Raw genomic sequence first — 22,824 nt, forward strand, 5'->3', positions numbered from 1 at the left:
TCTAGCAAGTATGCCTTGTTTACTGTTTTCTATGTACACATCATTTTGGTATATATTTATCACATACATCACTGTGCGCCAACACACAAAGTAATAGAAGAAGTAAAAACCACTACAGCTAATGAAGTAACACAGATTAAATTTGTAGTGCTCTTCAAGGAATTGTTCATGGCAATCAATCACCACACAATTGAATTAGCAGTTAAACTATCAGTTATGGGAGTTCAGAGACACAGCAGTAAAAGGCTCTTAACCATCAAGTGCTAAAAACAACTGTAATCCCAGAGCAAGATTTTAAGCTACCATATTTTCCTTCTCTTTTTACAAGATCAAATTCCCAATTACATAAGCATGATTTTTTTTTCACTGTTTTTAGAGGATCAAACAAACAATAGAATGAGGTACCTCTTTGGCTACATATTGCTTACAATAAACTTGCTAGGCATCTGGTCTGCTCAGTAACATCACAGAGAGCTCAGGGTAGGCAAAAAAGCTAAAGGTGTATTTAATTTACATTTTCTTAGCTCATCCAGTAAAATATGAATGCAACTGTCCTTCAGTTTGCTTATTTTTTAACATGTGTTCAAAAGGAAAAAGAAACAGAATCCAAATTATATTCAGAAAAAAAAAAAAAAAAAGAAGGTAAAGTTGCTTTAAGTAGAAGGAAAAGGTAAAATTTTAAAATTGTAAATTTCAGAGAACCAATCCAGATATAAGCCAAGTTTGTACAGATGAAAACCAAATGATACTATTGCCTGTTTATCTGTGGTAGGAACATACCTATAACTAGCTTAGAAATCAATGGCGTAACCTTGATGTTTAGCAGATGTACTTTGTGCCGTCAGGTGCCACAATCTGGTTTTAAAAACCAGAAGGGCCCAAAATCCCTCAACCTTTTGGCGTAATCTGCTCATTGTCACTCCAAAAGATGCTACTTCCGCTCACTCTTTTTACTTTGACCCAAACAAAGGTAGTCCCAGGTTTGTAAGGAATAAGCAGCCTTTTCTACCTTTCCCACTAGAAGCAAAGGCAATTCCTGGCTGCAGGACAAAGCAATCTGCCAGGGAAGGGACTACCTGTGGGATGGAGCTAAAGAGGTTGCCAAGAGAAGTGGTAGATGCCCCATCCTTGGAGACATTCCAGGCCAGGCTAGACAGGGCTCTGAGCAACCTCATCTAGTTGAAGATGTCCCTGCTCATTGCAGGGGTTGGACTAGATGACCTTTGAAGGTCCCTTCCAACCCAAATGATTCTGTGATTATAAACCACACAACAGTATGATATAAAAATGCAAATGATGCTCTTTGTTGTCCCCTCATTATAGAATTATTGCAATTCCCTCATTTTTAATGATTCTAGTTCCTTAAAGGATAAAGAAACCGAAAGGTCTTGAGATCTGAACTAGGAGCAGCATCAGTACCATTTGTAGGAAATTGCTTGATGCCAAGTGACATGACACCAACCTCCAGGCAGGGCTATTTGTCTTTAATATTTATCAACACGATCAGTTCAAAAGTCAAGTATGCAAGTATCCCAGGAAAAGAAGGAGAGCAAATGCAGATGGACAAAACTCTACAAACTAGTAATTAACACAGATCGCTGGTGATTAATTAACTCAGAAAAAGTTAATAACTACAAATTCATTGGGGACATCCACTGAAATAAATATACATGATAGAGCAGATCTCAATATCACATCCACAGCTTATGTTTGTCATTTCCACTAGCAACCATCAGAAGGAGCAAAGGATGACAGTTCCTTGTGATTTTATTTTTCTGCCTAACACAAGATCCTGTTTTGTAGCTGCCTGCTCATTTGCCAGGCCAATTAGCTGCCAGAATGTTCTCACCCCCAGATGTGATCAACCGTACAGTACAAATAAACATCATTCATTACCCTTCACAATAAGCACTGTGAGCTGGCCCACAAAGCACAAAGCAACAGTTATCACGGCTATGAAAGCAAGAACCCACACAAAGAATATAATTAGTATTTATGGCAAACCAGATTCCAAACCCCACTTTCAAATAGTATGTATTCTCAAGGCAAGATGGAGGAAGAAGCCAAGAAACACTGTTTACACTCATCTCGCTATATACTAAATCTCTAGAACTACTAATCTAAAATTACCCCTAATTCTAGAACATTTGCCACTGTGCCTAAAATAAAACTTCATAGTGTTTAAGCTTCAGCAAAGGATTGACAGTTTTAATGCATTTGATTAACTCCACTGTTCAGGATCACATATAGAAAAACGTCATTACATTTCAAATGGAAATATCAAAGTACCTATTGAGTACTTCTATGGTATTAACAAAGACAGCAAAATTAGACTTGTTAAAGTCTCATGTTAATGCCAAAACCATAAAAAGGTATTAGGAAGCAAGTGCTACAAACATCTTGGGAAATACATGAATTAATGTAAAATTTATAAAATCCCCAAATCGCGCAATGCGTAGTAATTCTGTAAGTTATTTTGCCCCACACTGGCTAGAGACTGCCCTGATTAGCACCACAGTGTGCACAGATTTGCTTGTTGATACCTCTTCCCAGTAGGTTGTTTCCAGAGAATGAGACAATGTCATTAAAACCTTTAAGTTTAAAAGTCCAGCTCTCAAGCTCTGAATTTTACAATATTTGTAGCTTCTTCTTAAAGCCCCAACTCTAGTTGCCCATAGATGAAATAAGAAACTCAGGTAACCTTTTAAAAATAAGGGAAGTTTCTAACCCATGCAGTTGAATAGAAATATGAATAATCTTGCTCTCAGTACTTCATACTGAAGATGAACTGAAGCAAGAAAAATTATCAGCCTTAGAATGGAAAGTAGGGGCATGTAAAGAACCATGAAGAAAAAATAAGCCAAAAAATCCATTTACTGATGGCAAATAGTTAAATGTAATAATAATCTGACTCTTTGAAGCATAATACAGTTGGCCTTTCACACCAAAGGAACTAATATTCTCTAATACAAGGAGCACAAATCATCCCAGTCATCAAAGACTACAGTTAGATTTGAAGTGCCCAATTTTGGGGGTATGATTTATTTGGTTTTGACCAATCCTTAGTAACTAGATTGATGATAATTTACTGTGTTGCACAATGTTTGCTGTAATATTTTAAAACAGGACTTGTCAAAATTACTATACAATCAACCAAACAAAACCTTTCCTTTCAAAAAACAAAAGTAGCAACAAGAGAGCCTGTTCATAACTTTAAAGTGTTTACTAACACAATCGAAGGTTTAAAAACTAAGAAAGACTTTAATTTTATAACTTCCCTGGAAATATCAAAATGCTAAAATAGACGAGAATAGTAACTCTCAGAAAAATATGAACAGCTACATAAACACAAATATTCTTCACACTGACTCATGTGAAAAAACAGCATTTGATAAGGACTGATGGAAAATCTAACACGAAAACCTTAACAAATAAACATCTACAGTATTGCATGGCTCAAAAGGAATGGAGCACTCTGCAAAACCAGAGCATGCTGTACCATAGCTAAAGCAATTCCTTAAGTAAAAGCAATTTTTCATTTAAGCTACATAAGGTACACAATTTCTAAACATATACAGAAGCACGTTTTTGAAAGTGAAGATGACATTTGCTATTCAAATTAATGGGAACACTCATAAGCTGGGACATGAGGTAAAACCAGCATAGATTCTCATTGTGTTGTTTCAGTTTTGTAAGGCTACACTGATTTAATACAGGGACAGATCAAGTACAAGCCGTGTACTTGATGAATCATATATGTAGGGCATTGCATTAGCTCAGGATATCAGGGTTTCCAAGACACCAAGAGAAGAACGTGCACATTTTAAATACCGTTGATTTTAATATCTCCATTATGAAAATTGGTGAGTCCAGTTTGGTATTTCTCTAACACAGTAAATTATTTTCATACTCTAAGCAAAACAAATTAAAAATATTTATTTGTTTTGAAGACAGAAACACTAAAGTCATAAATAACTGTGTTGTACTAACCACACTAAATTATATCTGAGGTGCTATCTACATTGCTTATCCACTCCATTAACTTATATATAGGCCTTCAGGCTAGACTCAAAAATACTCCTTAAGCTTAAGCTAAAAATAAATTGCACATATGCAGATACTTGAATATGGGTACTAATTACACAGCCTGAGCAAAAACGCTCTTTTGAGTCAGTAACTGGAGGAATATTTACAGTGCTGTCAATCCAACCGCAAGTTTTGAACCCATAGTATTTTCCTGCTGACATACTTTCCTCAGAGCAGGAAACCCAAACCACTTCCCTGGTGCATTCTGCATACACACAGTTGCACAGCAGCCAGGCTTAAAAGCAAAATATCTCTCTCGGGAGTGAAATGAGTCCTGCATAGCAAACAGAATTATTTTGTTAATCACTGGGGAAATTCAAGAGTGCAAGAGGAAATTCAAAACCCTCTCCTTACTGTAGATAAGAATGTCTAAACTAGCTAAGAGATATCACCTCAGTGAGGCATATCTGATATCTCCCTCTTGAAGACAGGTATTTAACCTGGTAGAAGAGAGGTGCTAGATACCCAACTGCAACCAATGCTGTGGTGCCACCATATAGGAACAGGTTTTCAGGCAGCTAAGTTTTAAAAGTAAAGCTCAAGTAGACACTGCCTTTAAGTGCCTCAGTAGCTCCCAAGTACATGGACCTTGGAGGTACATAAAATACTTAGGTCTGCTTCACGGAGTGACGCATTCAGCTTCTGTGCTCTAAAGAGGTCTGTGACTTTACATGTCATGTGACTTGACTTTACAAAACTTTACATAGGAAGACTGCACAAATTCACAGAAGAGGAATCCACCAGAGGTTAATAAATCGCATCTAAATCAGAGCTCGCATCTGGTTTGGTCAGTCCGTGAACTTGAAAAACAGCTGGGAGAGTGTTGGGGCTGGTATGGATGCTATTTCCCTGTATTCTCACTATCTTCCAGTATCTATTTATGGCACGTTTGGATGCAGGAACGTATGTCACAGACACAACAATGTTCTTATGTATAGACATTGATGGTTGATCTAGTCACCATGGGATGCAACATGCTCCAAAGGGAAAGGACAGGGCACGATTCACCCCACCTCCACTTTAAAAGGCCACGAGCTGTGCTTGTTTGTCTGTGTCGCCTACAAACACAGTCCAGCGTGACTGGCTGGGATACAGATCTCTGCCTGTATTCAAACAAAATTCATTCTGACTACATTCACTACAGGGAATAATAAACAGAGCTTAAAAACAGATTTCAGAGACTGCATTGTTTTCCCTTTTTTCTCAGCAATTGAAAAAGACAATTCTTCTGCAGTGCTAGAGCACTGCAATGCTTGCATCCATCCTACTGAAACATCTTTATTTGATGTTGAACATCCTTCTCAGCAGCAGCTCCAGTTGAAAGAGGAACTTTTGCTGCCTTCCTACAGACTAAGGTTTTATGCCAATCCTCCCCATTCCATCCTCTCGGCCGTATCGTTACACTGTACCAGCAAGCACAACTGTCCTTGCAAGACTTCAGGCTAAATCAGTCCAGTTATCCTATCTGTACTAAAAAGACCTTTTTGTTAATTTATTTTTTTAAACAAGGAAGAGTTCCTCAATTCCCTTTATTGAGAGGATGGAGCCCAATTGTACCAGGGCATTTAAGGGAGAGAATGAGAAGCAGAACACAGCAGGAAGGTGGGGCTGCTGAAGCCAACATTGCCTTCGAAAGAAACACTTGTCAGAGAACAGCCTCCATGATGTGTCTGAAGGCAGGTGACGTGAACTCAATGTCTGGTACTGATTCCTTACTCACATATACAGCGCAGAGCAAAACAACAGCACTTCCATAAAATTTTAATAATTATCAACAAAAAAAAAAAAAGAAACAAATGGTAACCACCTTACAACGTAACTCAGAGGGGAAAGAAAGAGCTATCACCATGATGTGCAGACAGTTTTCCTCCAGAAATATCTTAGTCCAGCTCTTACCACCATGCCAGCTGGACAGGCCTCCTACCTCAGCCTGCTCTGAGTGTAGCTTGCTAGGTCTCTGGTTAAGCTCACCCAGCAAGTTCTGACTGCGGTGGGCAAGGAAGCCGTCAGCAATTCATGTAGGCACAAATGATGTTAGGACAGGACATACTTTCCTGCCAAAGAGAAAGCAGGTTGCATTCCCATGCGAAGGGATGAGAGGAAGACAACCATGGCAATCTAAGACCACCTTATCCCAAATTTAGTGGATCCACAAGAGACTTCGAGGTTTATACCATACAGCAGAGGAGAGTGTGTAAGAGCCCTGAGCAAGGTCTAAGGAAGGTGGTGCATCTACCTAGAGAAAGGTAGGACCATAAGAAGTAAATAACATCATTTCCACAATCAGCATAGCTTCACTAGCAGCTCACTGCACCCAAACCAGCAGGTGTAACTCATCTGGTCTCAGACAGTTCAAATAACCTTGCAGAAAGCTCCACACCATACTAATTTATGAGCAGTGGCTCAACTCCTCTAACGTGAAACAGCTCTCTTCACACAGACATTGCTATTGCAGCCTACAGCATGGAAAAGCATTAGACATAAGCAGAGCTGCATCAGAAATCAGCATACACATACCACTGTAACGCTGTTTGAGCATCGTCATCAGTGTGAATCACATTTTACTCACTACTTGCTTAACCCTGCCTGCTAATCCATAGGGAAAACATTTTGATTGGCACCGTCTGTGACATAGTTTGCATCTTTCTTTATAAATCACAAGTCTACCACTGATTACATGCACTCTAACATTACCATTAAGAAAGAGACATTCATATTCTGTAACGACACCGTGAGCAAAATCAGAAAGCTCATACTCAGTGCATAAGCATTGTGAAACTCATCCCAACCTTATTTTCCCTCTTGAATCTACTACCTTTGAGAACTGCTTTGTTTATATTTCAGTGACAGTACGATACAGCAAAATTGCAAAGAGTACTGAGGAAAGCATGTTTTGCGATCCTACAGTGCTGGTTTAAACACTCCATTTGTCCCAGTAATCCAAAAATAGCACAATCAACTAAATTTTTAACTGCAACATGTCTTTTTGTCTTTGTTGTTAAAGGCTGGCTCTCAGGTCTGAAGTATCTCCCAGGTCTGAAAAATATTGTGCCTATAGTGCACATCAGGACAATTCTTCACTGCTCGCTGCTTGCAGAGCCCTGACAACCTCTGTCTGCCTGGTAACTCACACTGTTTCAATTCAGAGGACATATTTGCTTTGCAGCGCAGCAGGCCATATTCTCTCTAGGTCCAAAGGAGTCAAGGAAGTGTCTGTAGATAAGCAGCAGCAAGTGTATGCAGCTGCAGGAGTCACCTCCACAGCCTCCATAATCCAACGCTTGCAGCATCCTCATCAGAGATGCTTGCCTGGGATGCAGCTCACACAGTAAAGTGTTGGTGACCAGCAGTTTGACAGCTACTCTGCTAGATTATTAACACCACAGTTCTGTGTTCTATTCAAAAACAGGAGCACCTAAGTCTGTTTTCTGTGACTCAAAACAACCATACTGTCATCACCTCTTAGACAGGTGGTTTTAACAGTAATGGGATCAACGATACATGCTCACACAGAAGAGCCAAGTGTGGTCTTGGCAACCACACCTGAAATCAGGTTGTTTGCAGGGTTTTTATTTTACATGTTGTTCCTGTGCAAAGGTTGTATACATCTATAGATTACTGACCAGAATATACAGAGTTAATATTTCCTATTTCTGTATAAAATGTGTTATTATATCACTAAGTTTCAGGTCTGCTATAAAGAAGTTAAGGAAGTTTGGAATCTAAAGCCAGGCCATAATCTAATCAAGATATTCAACAAAAAATGCTAATTAAAGTACCTTAACCAGGAGGGAAGGCAGAAATTCCTTGTGCCATAGAAGCAGCACTTGCTGCCTCAATACAAAACCACAAGGATTGGTTATTCCACTTTGAGACAGAGAGTAGTTACCTGAGATCCTATTTTGAGAAACTCTGCAATTCACTTCACAGAAAGGAGCTGGGGAGCTGCAGCTCTATAAACCTTCCCCAGCATGTCCCTTGGGGAATGCTGAGCCTTCTAACTCACCACCCTTGCTACCCAAGATCCTGGATTAATCAAGAGAGAAACCTAGTCACATTATATAACCTTAATAAGGCATGTTGCAGGGGGTGATTTGCTTGTAATATGGGTCCATGATCATAAATCTGTGCACTTCATCATCCTAAAAAGTATCTGGTGGTAAAGTTGACTTAAGGGAAATCTGGCCTACCACTCTTTTAGACGGGGTTATCTATTATTCAGGAGCAGGCTTTCAAGTTACTAATCCATCTGGTACACATACTGGGTATGTGACTCTTGTTATAGGTCGTCCTCTTCCCCAGCCACACAGCTCTGTCCCCTGGGGCCACTGTTATGTGTGGAGTTCACCTCAGCATCCAAGAGGAAAGAGAAGTAGTTTCATGTCCCCTGTTCACACAGGGGATGCATACACCCTTGTACAAGTCACGAATGCACAGTGACAATCTTTTTCAGTTGCAGAAAAAGCTGGTAAACAAATTCATTTTGGACAGTTCTGTGTCAGATTACATCTTGAACTACTCTTAAGAATAATTTTCTTGGGCATCTCTCTTATTTGTTTCCCCAAACCAGTCTACTCCACACATATACCCGATAATTTTAATTACTTAATAAAGACCAAGTAAGCCCATTGGTGCAGGGATATCTTGCAAATATGATATAGTAGGACCTGTAATGACTCTTACACCATTGAGGAAAGTTGTTCTGTATGTCAACACCCTGAAAGCACTGCCAAGAACTAAATAAGTTCTATCAGTATAAGGAAATATGTATATACCAGGGACTTCTGCCAAAGCAGGACATGGATTCACAGCTTTTCACATTTTTCATGAACAAAATTATGCTACATTCAGGTCTCCAGCACAGACCTGACCTTCCTGACACTTGTACAATGGCAAGAATATGACGTTTAGTTCTGTAATGTGTGTCAGAAGAAACCTGTGGTGTCAAAGCAAGTCTTGCAAAGTCTTCAAGCAAAGTTTCTGACTATGAGGAATCAAGTTTCAGAGTTTTAAACAGTTTGTACTTATTGCTGCCATTCCAACCAAGACCATGAACTTACTGTATTTTCAGTCATATGGGAACAAATAAATACTGAATCTCAGCTTATATTTTTAACCTTAAATATAAAGCTGAAGACTCCTCTCAAAGTTATTTGATGTTCATCCCAAAAAGTATACTATTAGTAGGTGAAATACCTTAAGGAGCTAACATAAGGACACTGCACAAACCACAAGAAAGTTAAAGACTTCCAGTGGTTTCAATAGGCGAAAAAAACATGTTTATCCAAAACCTACTATATTTCTACTACTCTATTTTTTCTATTACTTCTATCTAGTATGTGGGATATAATTACAAAAGGTTATCGTAACACCATTTTTAATACTATTTATTTAGTTATCTATCATCCTACCATATGACTGAAGACACTCCACCTCATTCTTGCCTCAGGTTAATTTTACAGTGGTGGAAGCCCTGCTTTTAATAGAATTAATTCCAGTTTAACAACATAAGTAAAGGCTGGAAATTCCTTTTGTTGGATGACAAAAAATTCTTACAAAAGCTATGGTAAAGAAGCTAATCTGAATTTTAGTCACAAAGGAGAGGAGAAGTGGAGGAAGACTGTTTTGCAAAATGCAGCAGCTCCTCCATCTTTAATGAACTCTGTGGTCTCTATTCACCTCAACTAATTTTCAAGGTTCAAATTTGACATCCAGCCCTATCAAACCGACTATGCTCCTCTCTGTCTCTCCTTGTCACTGGAGGAAGACATATCTCATGCCCTGGAAATGTCTCTGTTTTTCAACTAGTCCTTGATTTCAAGCCTGAAGTTTAAGATGGCTTTAACAAAGTAGTATGAATCTTACCTTGAAAGCAGTTATAGCATGTTTAACACACAGAAAGAGAGACATATATAGTAGCTAGAGAAGATGTGACCTGAAAGTTGAAATATGAGTTGGATCATGACATTCATTCAAGTTGGACCCAAGTGACAGGATCAACTTTTACAGTCTATGTCTGTTTTGATAACACAGTCAGGAAGGATGATGTCTTCTGTGTGCCTGTATATGCTCTGAATACAAGTGTACTCTTCAAGGCTACTAAGAATGTGAGAGGCTTTTATCTTGTCAGCCAACCGCTTTTTATATAGCAAAAGAGTAGAGCTCTTGCGTATTTTGTTAACTTCAGTCTGAGGAGGCCTATTTTCAAAACTAGTTAATGTATTATGGGCTTTTTCGTGCAGAAATAAATCTCCGTAATTTCTTGCAACTGTACGTTAGACTGCTAAAAGCATTTTTAAAACCCCAATAATAGCAGTGTACCCACTCTTGGAAATGCTGTTTTCAACCCTAAAAAGAACAACAGCTGCTTTGTGATGTCTTCAGTCTTTGTGTCTTTGTCCGGCTAGGTCTAGTATCGTCAGTGCCATTGTATTTATCTTCCTGTGCATGCAGTACAGGGACTGAGTCATTGCAAGCACAGCGGTCCCACAGAACTCTGTTGGACCAGATCAATTTCTGCAGCTTTGGTCTCGAGTTGAATAAAAGACTGGAGGAGACAGTAGTAAAGTGTTGTTCCAGGCAGAAAAAAAATAATTCACATCAACTAAAATGCTTCAAAAATATGTAATAATTAGGGCAAACATTCAACCACAGTGTAAACAATTAAAAAATTTTTTTAAAAAAAAGGTGTTGCAATTATTATTTTAGGGAATAAACCAGATTTTTTAATACAGATTTCAAGAGGGGCTGAGCTGCCATTCACGAAACAGAGGAAGATGAAGGGCACCTTCACCCTTTTTCTCTGTAAGTCCAGGCTTAGAGGATTCCTCTAGGATGAAGAGCAAGGCCATTTAACCTTTCGCTGCTTGATTTAAAGAACAGGTATTAGTTCAATCCCCTTGCAGATCAGAGCTCAGCTACTACACAAGGTGCTCTCACATTTTTCTGCTGAAGATGTCCTATTCCTTTAGTCTATTATTAGACCAGAGGAAAAGCAAATAAACAACAAAAAAAAGACTTATCTACTGTTTCAGAGAACGTAACTAGGGTTTTGTTCCAATTAATGAGGGAACTTCATTCCTACATGCCACACAGGATGCGTGGCAGTTCTCCTAAGTGGACATGTACTGTACTGCTAACCAGATATGCTAGCAAAAATTCAAACCAAAGATGTATTTTTATGCTCAGGAGAACAGGTGGATGCAAGAAAAATATAGATAATTACATTTCTTAAAATTTCTGGTTGAATGCTTAACTCTTCTTTTACTTTTCTACAGTACCATCTGCAACAGAGGTAAGGATAACAGGTAAGGAACCTGTTCTGTAAATAACAGACTCGTAGAAGGACAATTTCCCACTTTCTCTTAACAGGGTAGGATAATAATTGCATGCCAGATGGAATCCAAATATATGTGTCTGCTTGGATATAACTTGATAATTTATCATAATGTGAAAAAGATTAAGTAATTCAGACATTAACTCTAAACGGCATTTTTTCTCACCTTACTGCTTAGTCACAAATTTCCCCTACATTCAAGAAACACCCATAAACACATTTTCGCTTCCCCTAAAACTGTATTTGCCCACCATTTTCATTCACAGGTTAAACGTCTGTCAAGAGAGTTTTGCAAGGGAGCTTCTCTGTCTACAGCTTCTGACTCTGACACCCTGTTCCAAGATGCCGTTTTCTTTGCACACATATACCTGCTGCCTATATTGAATGAGACTGGGAAAGCTAAAAGTTAGGCTGAAATTGAGGTCAAAAGCTGCACTACCCTCCAGGACCCCTGTGGCTTTCTGGATAAATATAGCAGGTGTCACAGCTATGTGCTTATTATGAGACAGTGTTAACACAATTACCCAAAGCAGAGATACAAACCTCTTCAAAAATAAAAGAAACTTTAAAATAGGTTTTCCATGCTTCTAAAATGCCAAACTGGGGAAAAAATCCTGGAAGTTTAGGATTACAATAAGTTCTGGTAGATGTTTAAGTGACTGTCAAATGTAATAAAGCATTCAGAATACATACCCTCATGTAGAATTAAGGTTCAACATCAAGCATGAGTCAAATTAAGAAGCACTAACCACATAGTTATTTCTAGAAACATGGGTATAATGACATCTACATATTTGATACAGACACCATTATCATTACTGTAATTGCAGAACCCCTGACCCCCATGACAACTTTTCACCTAGAGAAACCCATCTCTTCAGACTCCCTAGAGAAAGACCAGTTTCTCCTGTCACTAACCCAAAGCACATTCCTAAATTTAAGCTCCCCTGGGGTGATTTCAGACATCTCAAGGGAGACTCCCTAAGTAAGCTTCACCTTCTGAGTACCTCCCATAGGTATCTACACTGCAGCAAGAATGGTACAAGCATTTAACAAAGAGGCAATCCTCGCTCCTCACAAACAAGTCACCTTGATATAAGTTTGCAAGAAGAGGAGACTATGACATTATTAACCAAGAGTACCATACAACAGGGAAAGCATGAGAATGGCACAAGAGACAAGCGTCAAAGCACACAAGTCGCAGAAGCACCGTCAACACAATTATTACACTGCTGTAATACCTTTCTGCCCGTGTCTTGCTTTTCAAGATCAGAGACACTCTACACTATCGTTTAAGTTATCATGGTTTAACCCCAACTGGAGACTAGGACCATGCAGCTTCTCACTCACTCTCTCCTCTAGCAAGTGGGATAGAATCAAATTGATAGCAAGGGGAGAGAACTGAAAAGGGAGAAAACACTCTTGGGTTGAGATAAGAAAATTTTAATAAGACGGCAAAGGAAGAGATAATATAATAATAATAATAATAACAACAACAGTAGTAATAATCATATACAGAACAAGTGATGCACAATACAATTGCTCACTGCTCATGATACCAATCATCTGCTCATTTCCAGGTAGCAGCATTTGCCACCTGGCCAGTTCCACTGTATATACTGAGCATGACACCATATGGTAAGGAACACCCTTTGGCCAGGTAGGGTCAACTGTCCTGGCTGTGCTCCCTCCTAACCTCTTGTGCACCTGCCAGAACATGGGAAGCTAAAAAGTTCTTGACTACCCAGCAACAACCAAAACATAAGTGTATTATCAACATTCTTCTCACACTATATCCAAAACACAGCACTACACCAGCTACTAGAAAGAAAATTAACTCTATGCCAGCCAAAAGCAGGACAAAGGGTTTCCACCATCAGAACCTGTCATGTCCACAGTAAGCAGAATGTCCTTGGACAACAAAGTTTGAGAAGTTTCTTCAAACTTCTCCACAATTCCCATTTTGTTTCCTCCAAGTAATTATCTCAGATTTATCAACACCCATATAAGCAAAAAAATAACAAAATCTTTTTCGGACTAAGTCCAACACAACAAGAACATATGGGCCTACTTACAAACTGTTATATATTTACTTATTTATAACTAAAGATCCATTTGTGATGACAGTGAAGTATTCCACATCCAGCATTTTAAAAGACATTAAGAAACAATCATGAGGCACTCATAACATTGGCTACATGACTGCAACACATGAAGAAGAAATGACAAAAAAAAAAAAAAGCAACAAACCTGCTGACACCACAGATGAACAGCCTAAAGCCTAAAGCAATGATTCCCTCCATCACTCCATCTTGTCCCATTTTGTGCTGGCTTACAAACTGCTCTCTCACCTGCCTTTCCTATGGGTTGGGAAGGAGGAACAAAGAACATCGAGAAGTTTTGCTAGAGTTTCACAGAGCTACTTGAGGGATATGCCGGACTTCTAGGAAGAAAAGCCCTTAAGGTGTTGGGATGCTAAACCCAGTCCTCTGTATTTGTAGGAAAGAACACGACTAAATTGCTAATGCCCACACATTATAGGCCACAAAATCCTTCCCTCCACCCATAACAGACTTAAGACATGCTATGAAGAAAAAATTGCCTGAAGCCAAAAATCACAAAAACATCGAGCACCAAGTAACTCTAAAATAGTAATAAAAAAAAGGAGATATGCTACCAGTCAGATGCAAATTCTTGACTTAATGCTCAATCCTACTCTTTTACTAAGCCTATACTGTAGCAGTACCTTGAGCCCAGTGAAATTGGAATTACATTATATTAGCCACTCCTGAAGGATAAAACAAATGACACTCCCTCGCCGTAACAACTCACTTCGATTTCTGACACAAATCTTTACATGGCTTATAAGTGACTTTAAAAGAAGTGGCCAACAGTTAATGGTACTTAGAGTCTGTTCACGTGCTAAAAATTTACAAGTGCAAGTCATCTTGCAAGACTTATCTTCTTGTGTGCTGATTACTTTTCAATAACATGATAGCATCAACATAAAGCACCTACCGAATTTCTTCATATGTAAAAAGCAATTCTAAATGGAAAAGAGAAAATAATGACTACATACTGCTGTATGATGCATAAAAAACCATGAGAGCCATATGCCAACCTGCTAATAATTTAAAAGGTACAGCCTGAAGCTACATCCAGAATTAATTAAAAAAAATTATTACAAATTTTCCTTCCAAAACTCTTAAATAATTACTTCAAATTAACAAGTTACATATGAAAGTCACTTGTGTAATAATACCTGTAACATTGAACAGGTTAATGCAATTTCAATACCAATAAAAACAATGTTTTGAAAAAAACGTGACACAAAACCACATATATCTTTAAGAAGAAAAATAAATCAACTTTTTCTCATAGGATTGTTTGAGGCATTTATTAATATTCCATGATGCCCACAAGTAAGTTTTGCACTTAAGCTCTGATACTGTCAATGGAGAAGTACAGCTCAACTCAGCTGCCTACATACAGGCATCTCATGCTGTTTAGACATCTGCTGAGGACATTTCAAAGGCAACATCAGTGCTGTATATATAGGCAACCAAACCCAGCCCTGTCTTTCTGTTGGCTAAAATGGACATTTAAATACTTCTTGTGTGAAAGTATGCCAGGACATGGCTTGTTCTCCTTGGCCAGAGATCAGGGTAGCTGGACACAACATGAGGAGCTGCAGGACCAGACACAAGACGTTCTTCAAGGTAACAAGGAACAGGCTGTGAAGCTGCCAAAAGGGACCCACTGTGCTGCAAAGGACAGCCAGGTCTCACGGGGTACTGAGGGGGGTTACATGAGAAACAGCTGAATGAGAACATCATGGACTTTTTGGAGAGCAGAGTCCTGCTCATCAGTGTCTTGGTAACCCCATCTGTGACACCATGTAAGGTCAAGAAGACCAAAGTACCAGTACCAGAAATAGCAAATCTGGGTACAGATGTAGCAAAATTGAGACCAATGGGGAGTAGGAGTTAGTGACAGGTTGCTTATTCAGGAGACAAGGACAAAAAGTGAGGAATCACAACAAACAGGTAAGGAACATGCGTGGGAAATGAGAGAAGGTGGATGAGAGGGTCCAGCCACATGTCAACACTCTGCTGGTCAGGCCGCTGGTGTGAGCCAGCCCTGTACCTGATCAGTCTCTTTCTACCGCTTACTGAATTCTTCTCCTAGTTTTCTGCACAAAGGGTGTGAAAGTGCAAATGCATACACGCGTGTGAGAGACTCCAGCAAACTTAAACCAGGCTAGTGAGTGAGCAGGACATGAGGTCTGGGAACCCGCTATCAAGCAGCTAGAGGGCTACAGACCTGTCACTAGAGGGACTTTGAGTCTAGGCCAGCTAACAGAGGCCCATATGAGTATGCATATGAGATGCCAACAAACATCGAGTCAGACTAGCCAGCCAATAGTAGTAGAGATTTGGGAGTCAGATATGGCAAGGACAATGGATCGAGGGGTCAGCTATCAGATGAGGAGGTCTGGGTTATAACATTGGAGGGATTGTAGGCCTGGGAAGGTACCAAAGAGACCTACATGGGGCGTGCATGCACGTACGAGTGTGGGTGCGAGATCTGCCAGCACGGCTCAGCCTTACAACTGGCTAGACCTGGGAACAGGGACGTGCAGCAGCCTCACATGTAGTGGACCAGAGAGAAGGAATCTCCTGGGTCTGAGACTCCAACAAAATCAGCTCTGGAGAAATGGATTGGTGCACTTCCTTGTGTCTTGAAGTCCACTGGATTTGGCTAATCCAAACATACCGCATATGCTTAGACAGCTTCATTTAAACACCTGAGGTCTGGAGAAGAGACCACTCTTCAGCACTAAACAGGAAGGGCATGATTCAGTTGTTCAAAACCAGAATACGATGACATTTGAGGTGCCCCAGCTCATCTAGATGAGTGAGGCTCTTGCACAGCTCCTGTTTCATATCCATCTGGATATCTCAAAGACCAGAAAGCATGTCAAATTACACTTAGCACCTTTGTTAAGATAAATGAATCATGACCAAAGTAATTGTGCTGTTAAATTAGGTATAGCAGACACATGCCTAAAATTAAATGGAATAAATCTGGGTCACATTATTCACATAATAAATGCCTGAGACCCAAGGACAAGGTACCTCCAGTCAGATACAACAGAAACAGCTCTATGTCTGGTGCTGGTAACTAAGACACACAAAGTCTTTCCAGGGGAGATTAATCACCAAGATTTCCCTAAGTGATTCACACACAACACAAAGCAATACCCTATGTATCTCCGTTAAGACCAACAGACACATACTATAGTGTTTAGACGGACTGCTTCACTGGTCTATGGACTCTGACACAAAATTGTGCCTAACTGTTACACAAATATTCAGATCAGCTACTAGTACATGAAAACACACACAGAAAGACTTTGACTGTCCTGTTTGGCCCCATTCTGGAGAGTTAACTTGGGTGTCAAAGCAAATGATTATGAATAAGGTCTGAAGTGCTGTGACTGAAGAAATAGGAGACAATGAGAAACCACCTCTAAACAAAGGCATCAGTGCTGTTCTTGCAAAATGCAGAGGGTATTTAAGACTTGTTAAAATTATAAAGGAATATTGTAATCTAATTCCTTCCAATGTTAAGTACTACCCAAGTTATTTTTTCTAATTAGTAAAGAGAAATCACTATCTCCAGACTCAGATCAGAGAACTGCTTAAGAATGGATGAAGTAAGACAGGTGGGACAAATTGCCCCTTTGTCTTTTTCAGAGTCAGACAACTAGTTTTTTGTTCGGTTTTTGCTTTGTTTTGTTTTTTTTCCTAGGTATCTAACTTTAATTACTCATGTTAGATTAAATTAATCATATAACTGTTAGTACCAACAATTACAAAAGCTCTCTATTTACTAACGCTTACCATACTTAGTCAGAAATAATCTATTCTCCTGCAGCTGCAGATAAAACTAAGCGAGAAATTAACTGACCTCCTCTTCTATGCAGCAGAGAATACAACTCATCAACTCTTATAGTGGAATTTATCTGACTACATGAGAACATCTTCAAAGTTAGCCACCTTTACCTCTATATGTAACCATTTTTGAAATGCGCACTTCCAGGTACGAGGCATCTCATCCTGATTTAATAGAGCAGAGGTAGCAAGATCAATACTGGTACTACAGGATGAAGACAAATTAATACAAAAGAAGCTGGATTTCTTTCCATAGGTGGGAAAACTTATTTGTTCCAAGTCAGAATGCATTTGCAATGCCCCTATGCAGCATACGGGGTTGAGTATGTTCAGCCATCAGCTGTACTTCCATGCTTCTGCTTTCAGTTACAAGTTATCTCAAAACAGTATTACCATACAGATTTATCTGGTGTTACAAGGTAGATACAATCTCAGCTCAGCTAGATGGATAGAATCCCTTTTCAGGTACTTTACATTGTAGAAGTGGTAAAGGTGGTCAAAATCCATATCTCGTGTTTTGATTTACATTACTTTTTAATTGTGGTAAACAACAAAATAAATAAAACAAATAAAACAATGAAATAAATAATATCTAAACTATCAGTTCAAAATCACTTTAAAATCAATTGTTACCCATATCAGTTTTCTGTAACACCTCGTAGCCAAATATTTCAATCATAAAGTATTCAACAAAGTATTTCTAATTTATTAGACTGAGAGGTCAGCTGCCAAGGAGAAAGACTGTATGGCACATTTACAAGACTGCGGACTATATCCCAGAAGTAACCAACCAAAAGATACTTAGGGGCCATGGCACAAAACAGTCTGAACAACAGCTTCCCAGATGATGCAGTGTTATCAAAAAAAAGATCCAAAGTGCTCCCTGAACGTGAAAATACAGATATAAATAACGTTTTAGTAAAGCAGCAGTGCTACCTCCATAAACCACATGGGGGAGGCTTGCCTGCATTCTGAAATGTTATTCCCGCCTCTCTTCTGCAGACATCAAAAACAGGCAGTGAAAGGAAGTCAGAATGTAAGACAAAAGCTATAACAATAACATGCGGACCAGGAAACAATAAGCAAGACATGTAGACTATCAGAAGCGAAAATCAAATTACATCTTCCAGAACTGCCCAGTTTTGAAAAGATCCTCTTGTCCATAGAAAAAGTATCTTCAGAAGATAAGCTGTCAAGTCCATTAACAAAACCTAGGTTTCTTTGCAATTTCTATCTAGGAAAGTAGTTGCATACTTTGGAAACAAAAACCAGTGATTAGTACTCTGCTGGATAACACTAACTGTGCCTCTATTTTTAACGTAACTGTCAGGGCTGATGCTACTACTATTGCTTTTAGCCATATGCTGCATTGCAGACATTGAGCCTACATTGCAAGCATGAATTATTCTTACTTTAAGTAAGCCTACTGAAATCCTCACGTAAAATCTGACAGTGTTTCTAGCTGTTTAACAACTCATGATGAATTGATAATCCCAGCTCAGTCGCTAGCATGGATTAATAGAATGCTTCTATTCTAAAACAGGATGGGTATCTTCTCAACTGAGGTAAGATCCAACACTACCTCTCTACCAACCTTTACAAGCTTCAGCATTCAGCATCTTCTTGTAATTGTAATTATGATGACAACCAGAAGTCAGTTCTAAGAAAACATTTAATTATAAGCTGCACAATGATTAATCCTCAAATACGAAATAAAATTCTTAAATAGTATGCATATTATAATTTAACAAAAAGTAGAAGTAATATCTAAGACACATATTAAAACAGCAAAGAATATCTGTGAAATTAATAAAAAGTGAAGCGTCTGATCTTCTCTGCATTTGTTGCCATAAGGGTTTTCAATCAAACACTTCTGTCTTGAAGTGTACTTGCAGAGTAAAAATGTTCCAGTGGTAGAGAGAGATATTCTGTTTGAAATGCAAGCACATGCTTCTAAGTAGAATATCAAAACCAAGTTTTTCCCCAATTGAAACCTACAAATCATCCTCAGCAGCTGTGTTAGAAAATCCAGTGATATCAGCATTTGCAAAACCTCTAAGAACTGCTTGGAATTATGCAGCTGTTGCAACAGGTTATGTCAAATAAATGAAAGCTAATAGGAAATAACTCCGGTGCAAGTATATATGTGCTCCAAGCACTAAGCCTGTACTGCAGGAGAAGACAGCTGTGCACCCCATCCTCTGAGATGTCCTGTTCCCCAAAAGGGGCTCAGGTGCTGACAGGAATTTCAGCTGCTCACCACCTTTTCTTATTTTTACTAATATCAGCAACATGCAGAAAAAGGAACCAAATCAGTCATGCCACTTCTTTCATTCCTTCTAGAGTGTTAGATCTTTTATTATTTATGATGGAAACAACAATTCAATCACCTGCAAGCTTTAGCATGTTAGCATTTGCTGCCCCAGAAGAATTTACATAAAACTTCAATCTCTATTACATATGAAAAATAAGGACGAGAAAACTGTATTAAATCTTATCTATCCAGTCCTGAGTGCCACAACATACAGATGCATCAATGGACAGCAAATAAACTTAAACCTATTTCAAAGTAATAAAAAAATCTCACCTTGCACCAGTGCAGATCCAGCTCAAGCATAAAGAACAAAAGCTTTCATCCATGTACAGTATTTTCTGTTTGCTTTTGCTGTTAACAGAATACAGCATAGAAATTCCCTATGATAGCAATTCTATTCTTCACAGTTTATTAAATGTATTTTATATCTTAACGAATTCAAACTAAAAAACTGCCCTCGAACCTTTGGGAAATGGAAGAGAATTAGAAGAATGGGACAGAACCTCACCTCCTTCTGTGCAAGCAACAAGTTGCATATCCAGGTAAAACCTTGTGCCTGGGGCATAACCAGCCTTAAGATTTTTTTTTTTCAGGTAAAAAAATATAGTACGGTCAAACTACATATTTTTTTTGTTTTTTTCCAGTCATGTTGTATGTTTGGACATCAAACTTAATTGACATGTGACACTGGGATCCAGCACAATAAAGGCTAAAATATTACTGATGAGATTCTTGGGGTTTGTGAAATCACAAGCAATTGAAGAGAAACTATGATCAGTCTGTTTCACAACACACATTATCATCCACAGATGACATAAAAACATTCATCCTGAAGCACATTTCTCATTTTAAGAAACAAAGGAGAGTTTAATCTTAAAACTATAAATTACTGCAGCCAACTGCAATGTCTACATACAGACTTCTGTTGCTTAGTCTTTTTAAACATCTGAAGCAGCATTTCTGAATAAGGAATCATCTAAACCAAACTCTGAATCTAGCCAATATTTCATATTCTCCATGAAAGAGGAGTTTTCTGTCTGGAAGGCTGAAGCGGATGAGACATGCTTTGAAGCCCTGCATAAAAGCTGAGCTCCTGCAGACTGGCTCCTTGCTAAGCCTCTTAACTTCCCAGTTTATCCACCCGCCTGCTCGAGAGCATTTTACAGGAGTGAAGCTATACAGAGCATCTTCAGCCAGCATGTCAGTCAACACCATCCCGTCAATTTCAGAAGGGTTATACCCATCTGCACCACCGAACAAGTTTACACGTCACATCTCTGCTCACTGGGCTGCACGCTGACATGTCCCAACATCTCCAAGTACTACCAAGAAAATACAGAAGAAGCTCCATCACACCGTTAAGACTGTTATGTGGCCTTGTTGCTTTGAATGAATCTAATGAAGTAAAATAGCCGGCAAGATTAAAAAACAAAGGGAGAATGAACTGACCCTACAATACATATAGAACTGCTGTAAACAAAATGAAGCAGAAAGGTTTCAAACAAAAGATGACTAAACAAGAGCAAAAAGAAAGAAGTGATCCAGGTCAGGCCACAAAGGGGAAAAAAACCAAACAAATCAGCCAAGCCACATAAACAAATATTACCTCAACACCAGAACTGCTCATGGAAAACAGGAACAATTCCAAAACCTCATAGGAGGTTACATTTAACTTTCATCCTCCTTAAAGCTAGCATGCTTAATCCACAGGAATAGGGCTTGTAATAAGCCTAGCTCATTATGAACTAGATATAAGCATTACCTACTTTGTGGTAGACCAGAGGAATGTTGAGAAGCTTTTCCAAGTTCTCACAGTGGTTCACAGAAGAACCACCTTCTGGAACCACCAGTGGCTCATACTCTTAAAGATTTATGCCAAGATGAAATCTTAGTTCCACCATGAAATACTTAAAGCAGATATTTTCACCCGAAAAGAAACAGGTTTGTGCACACAACAAGGTGAAAAGTAAACTAGCATCCCTCGAGTGACTCTCCAGCCTGAAAGACCAAGTAGTCATTGTATTATTTCACCACCTAGGATTGCTTTGCCAGGAGCCTCTAACAAGACTGTGAGCCCTGTTAAGAGCTATTGTAATGCTGGCATATTTCAGGCATCAAAGCAATACTTTTATGAAAATCAGGATAAAATGTAATAAGGAAAACTTACATGAGCAGGAATAAATGAGCACTGATGTAGGAATCTTAAGAAGAGAATGGGAATTAGTTAAAAGTCAGAAAAACAGCCTGGCAAAATTTTACTCCTTTTGGCTCATAGCCCTTTTCTCTGTGTGCACTTATTCAGATACGCTGACTTTGCAGCCAAAAATCAATTTTTACTGCTTTTTATTTGTATGAGCACTATAAGTGCCTAAAGAGTTATGAGACTCTAAACTGGATTAATTTTTGGCTGATGTACCATGGTAAAAATTACGAAGTGAATTCTATCTATAAGCAATTTCAGAAATCTCAGCTTGGCACATTATAAGAGTTTTTAAATGTTTAGTCAAAAACCATTTAACTACATGACTGTTACCGTTGACTCGGTGCAAACATAAAAGGCATGACCAGATTTCAAAATCCCTCTAAAATGCCCTTTCAAAGTGTATAGCTAAAGGACGAAAATGCTGTTCAACTTAGAAGTACAAAGTTTGAAGCTTTAGTACCAGAGAAGAATGTCTTCTTACTGAGTCACTTTCAAAATTAGAATAAAATCATGTGTATGTTTTCATACATATACACTTACTGATAGAGTAGACTGCAAAAGAAATCCTAAGAAAGTCAGATTACAGAAAGCTTCTTGTATTTTAAAACGGAATTATTAGATTCTTACAAAAATCACATATCTGGTTCCAAAACTGAGAAATAAATAAATACTGTGAAGCTAATTTTGACAAAGTCAGGGTAAGACATGACATTTGCTTATTACATATTATTTGTAAAGATATAGGTGATTAAAAGGAAATATTTAGAAATATGAGAGTTAATCAAGTCTAACTGGATAATTATTTAAAACAATTTTAGCACAGAATTGCTGCAGTAGAAACATCAGTCCCACGAGTCCATTCCCTCCTTGAACATACTGTTCCTATAATGGGCTTTGTATGTGGCATATAATTTCTCAGAAACTTTCT

General features: G+C 38.6%; 1 protein-coding gene across 1 annotated transcript in view; it reads right to left on the reverse strand.

Annotated features, from left to right (window-relative positions):
- SLAIN1 (SLAIN motif family member 1) overlaps positions 1-22,824 on the reverse strand; it is a gene marked incomplete at both ends in the record, with an annotated part of 48,400 nt that overhangs the window by 19,829 nt on the left and 5,747 nt on the right. The window lies entirely within an intron of this gene.

The sequence above is a fragment of the Nesoenas mayeri genome (genome assembly GCF_963082525.1).
Source record: "Nesoenas mayeri genome assembly, chromosome: 1".
Classification (NCBI taxonomy): Eukaryota; Metazoa; Chordata; class Aves; order Columbiformes; family Columbidae; genus Nesoenas; species Nesoenas mayeri.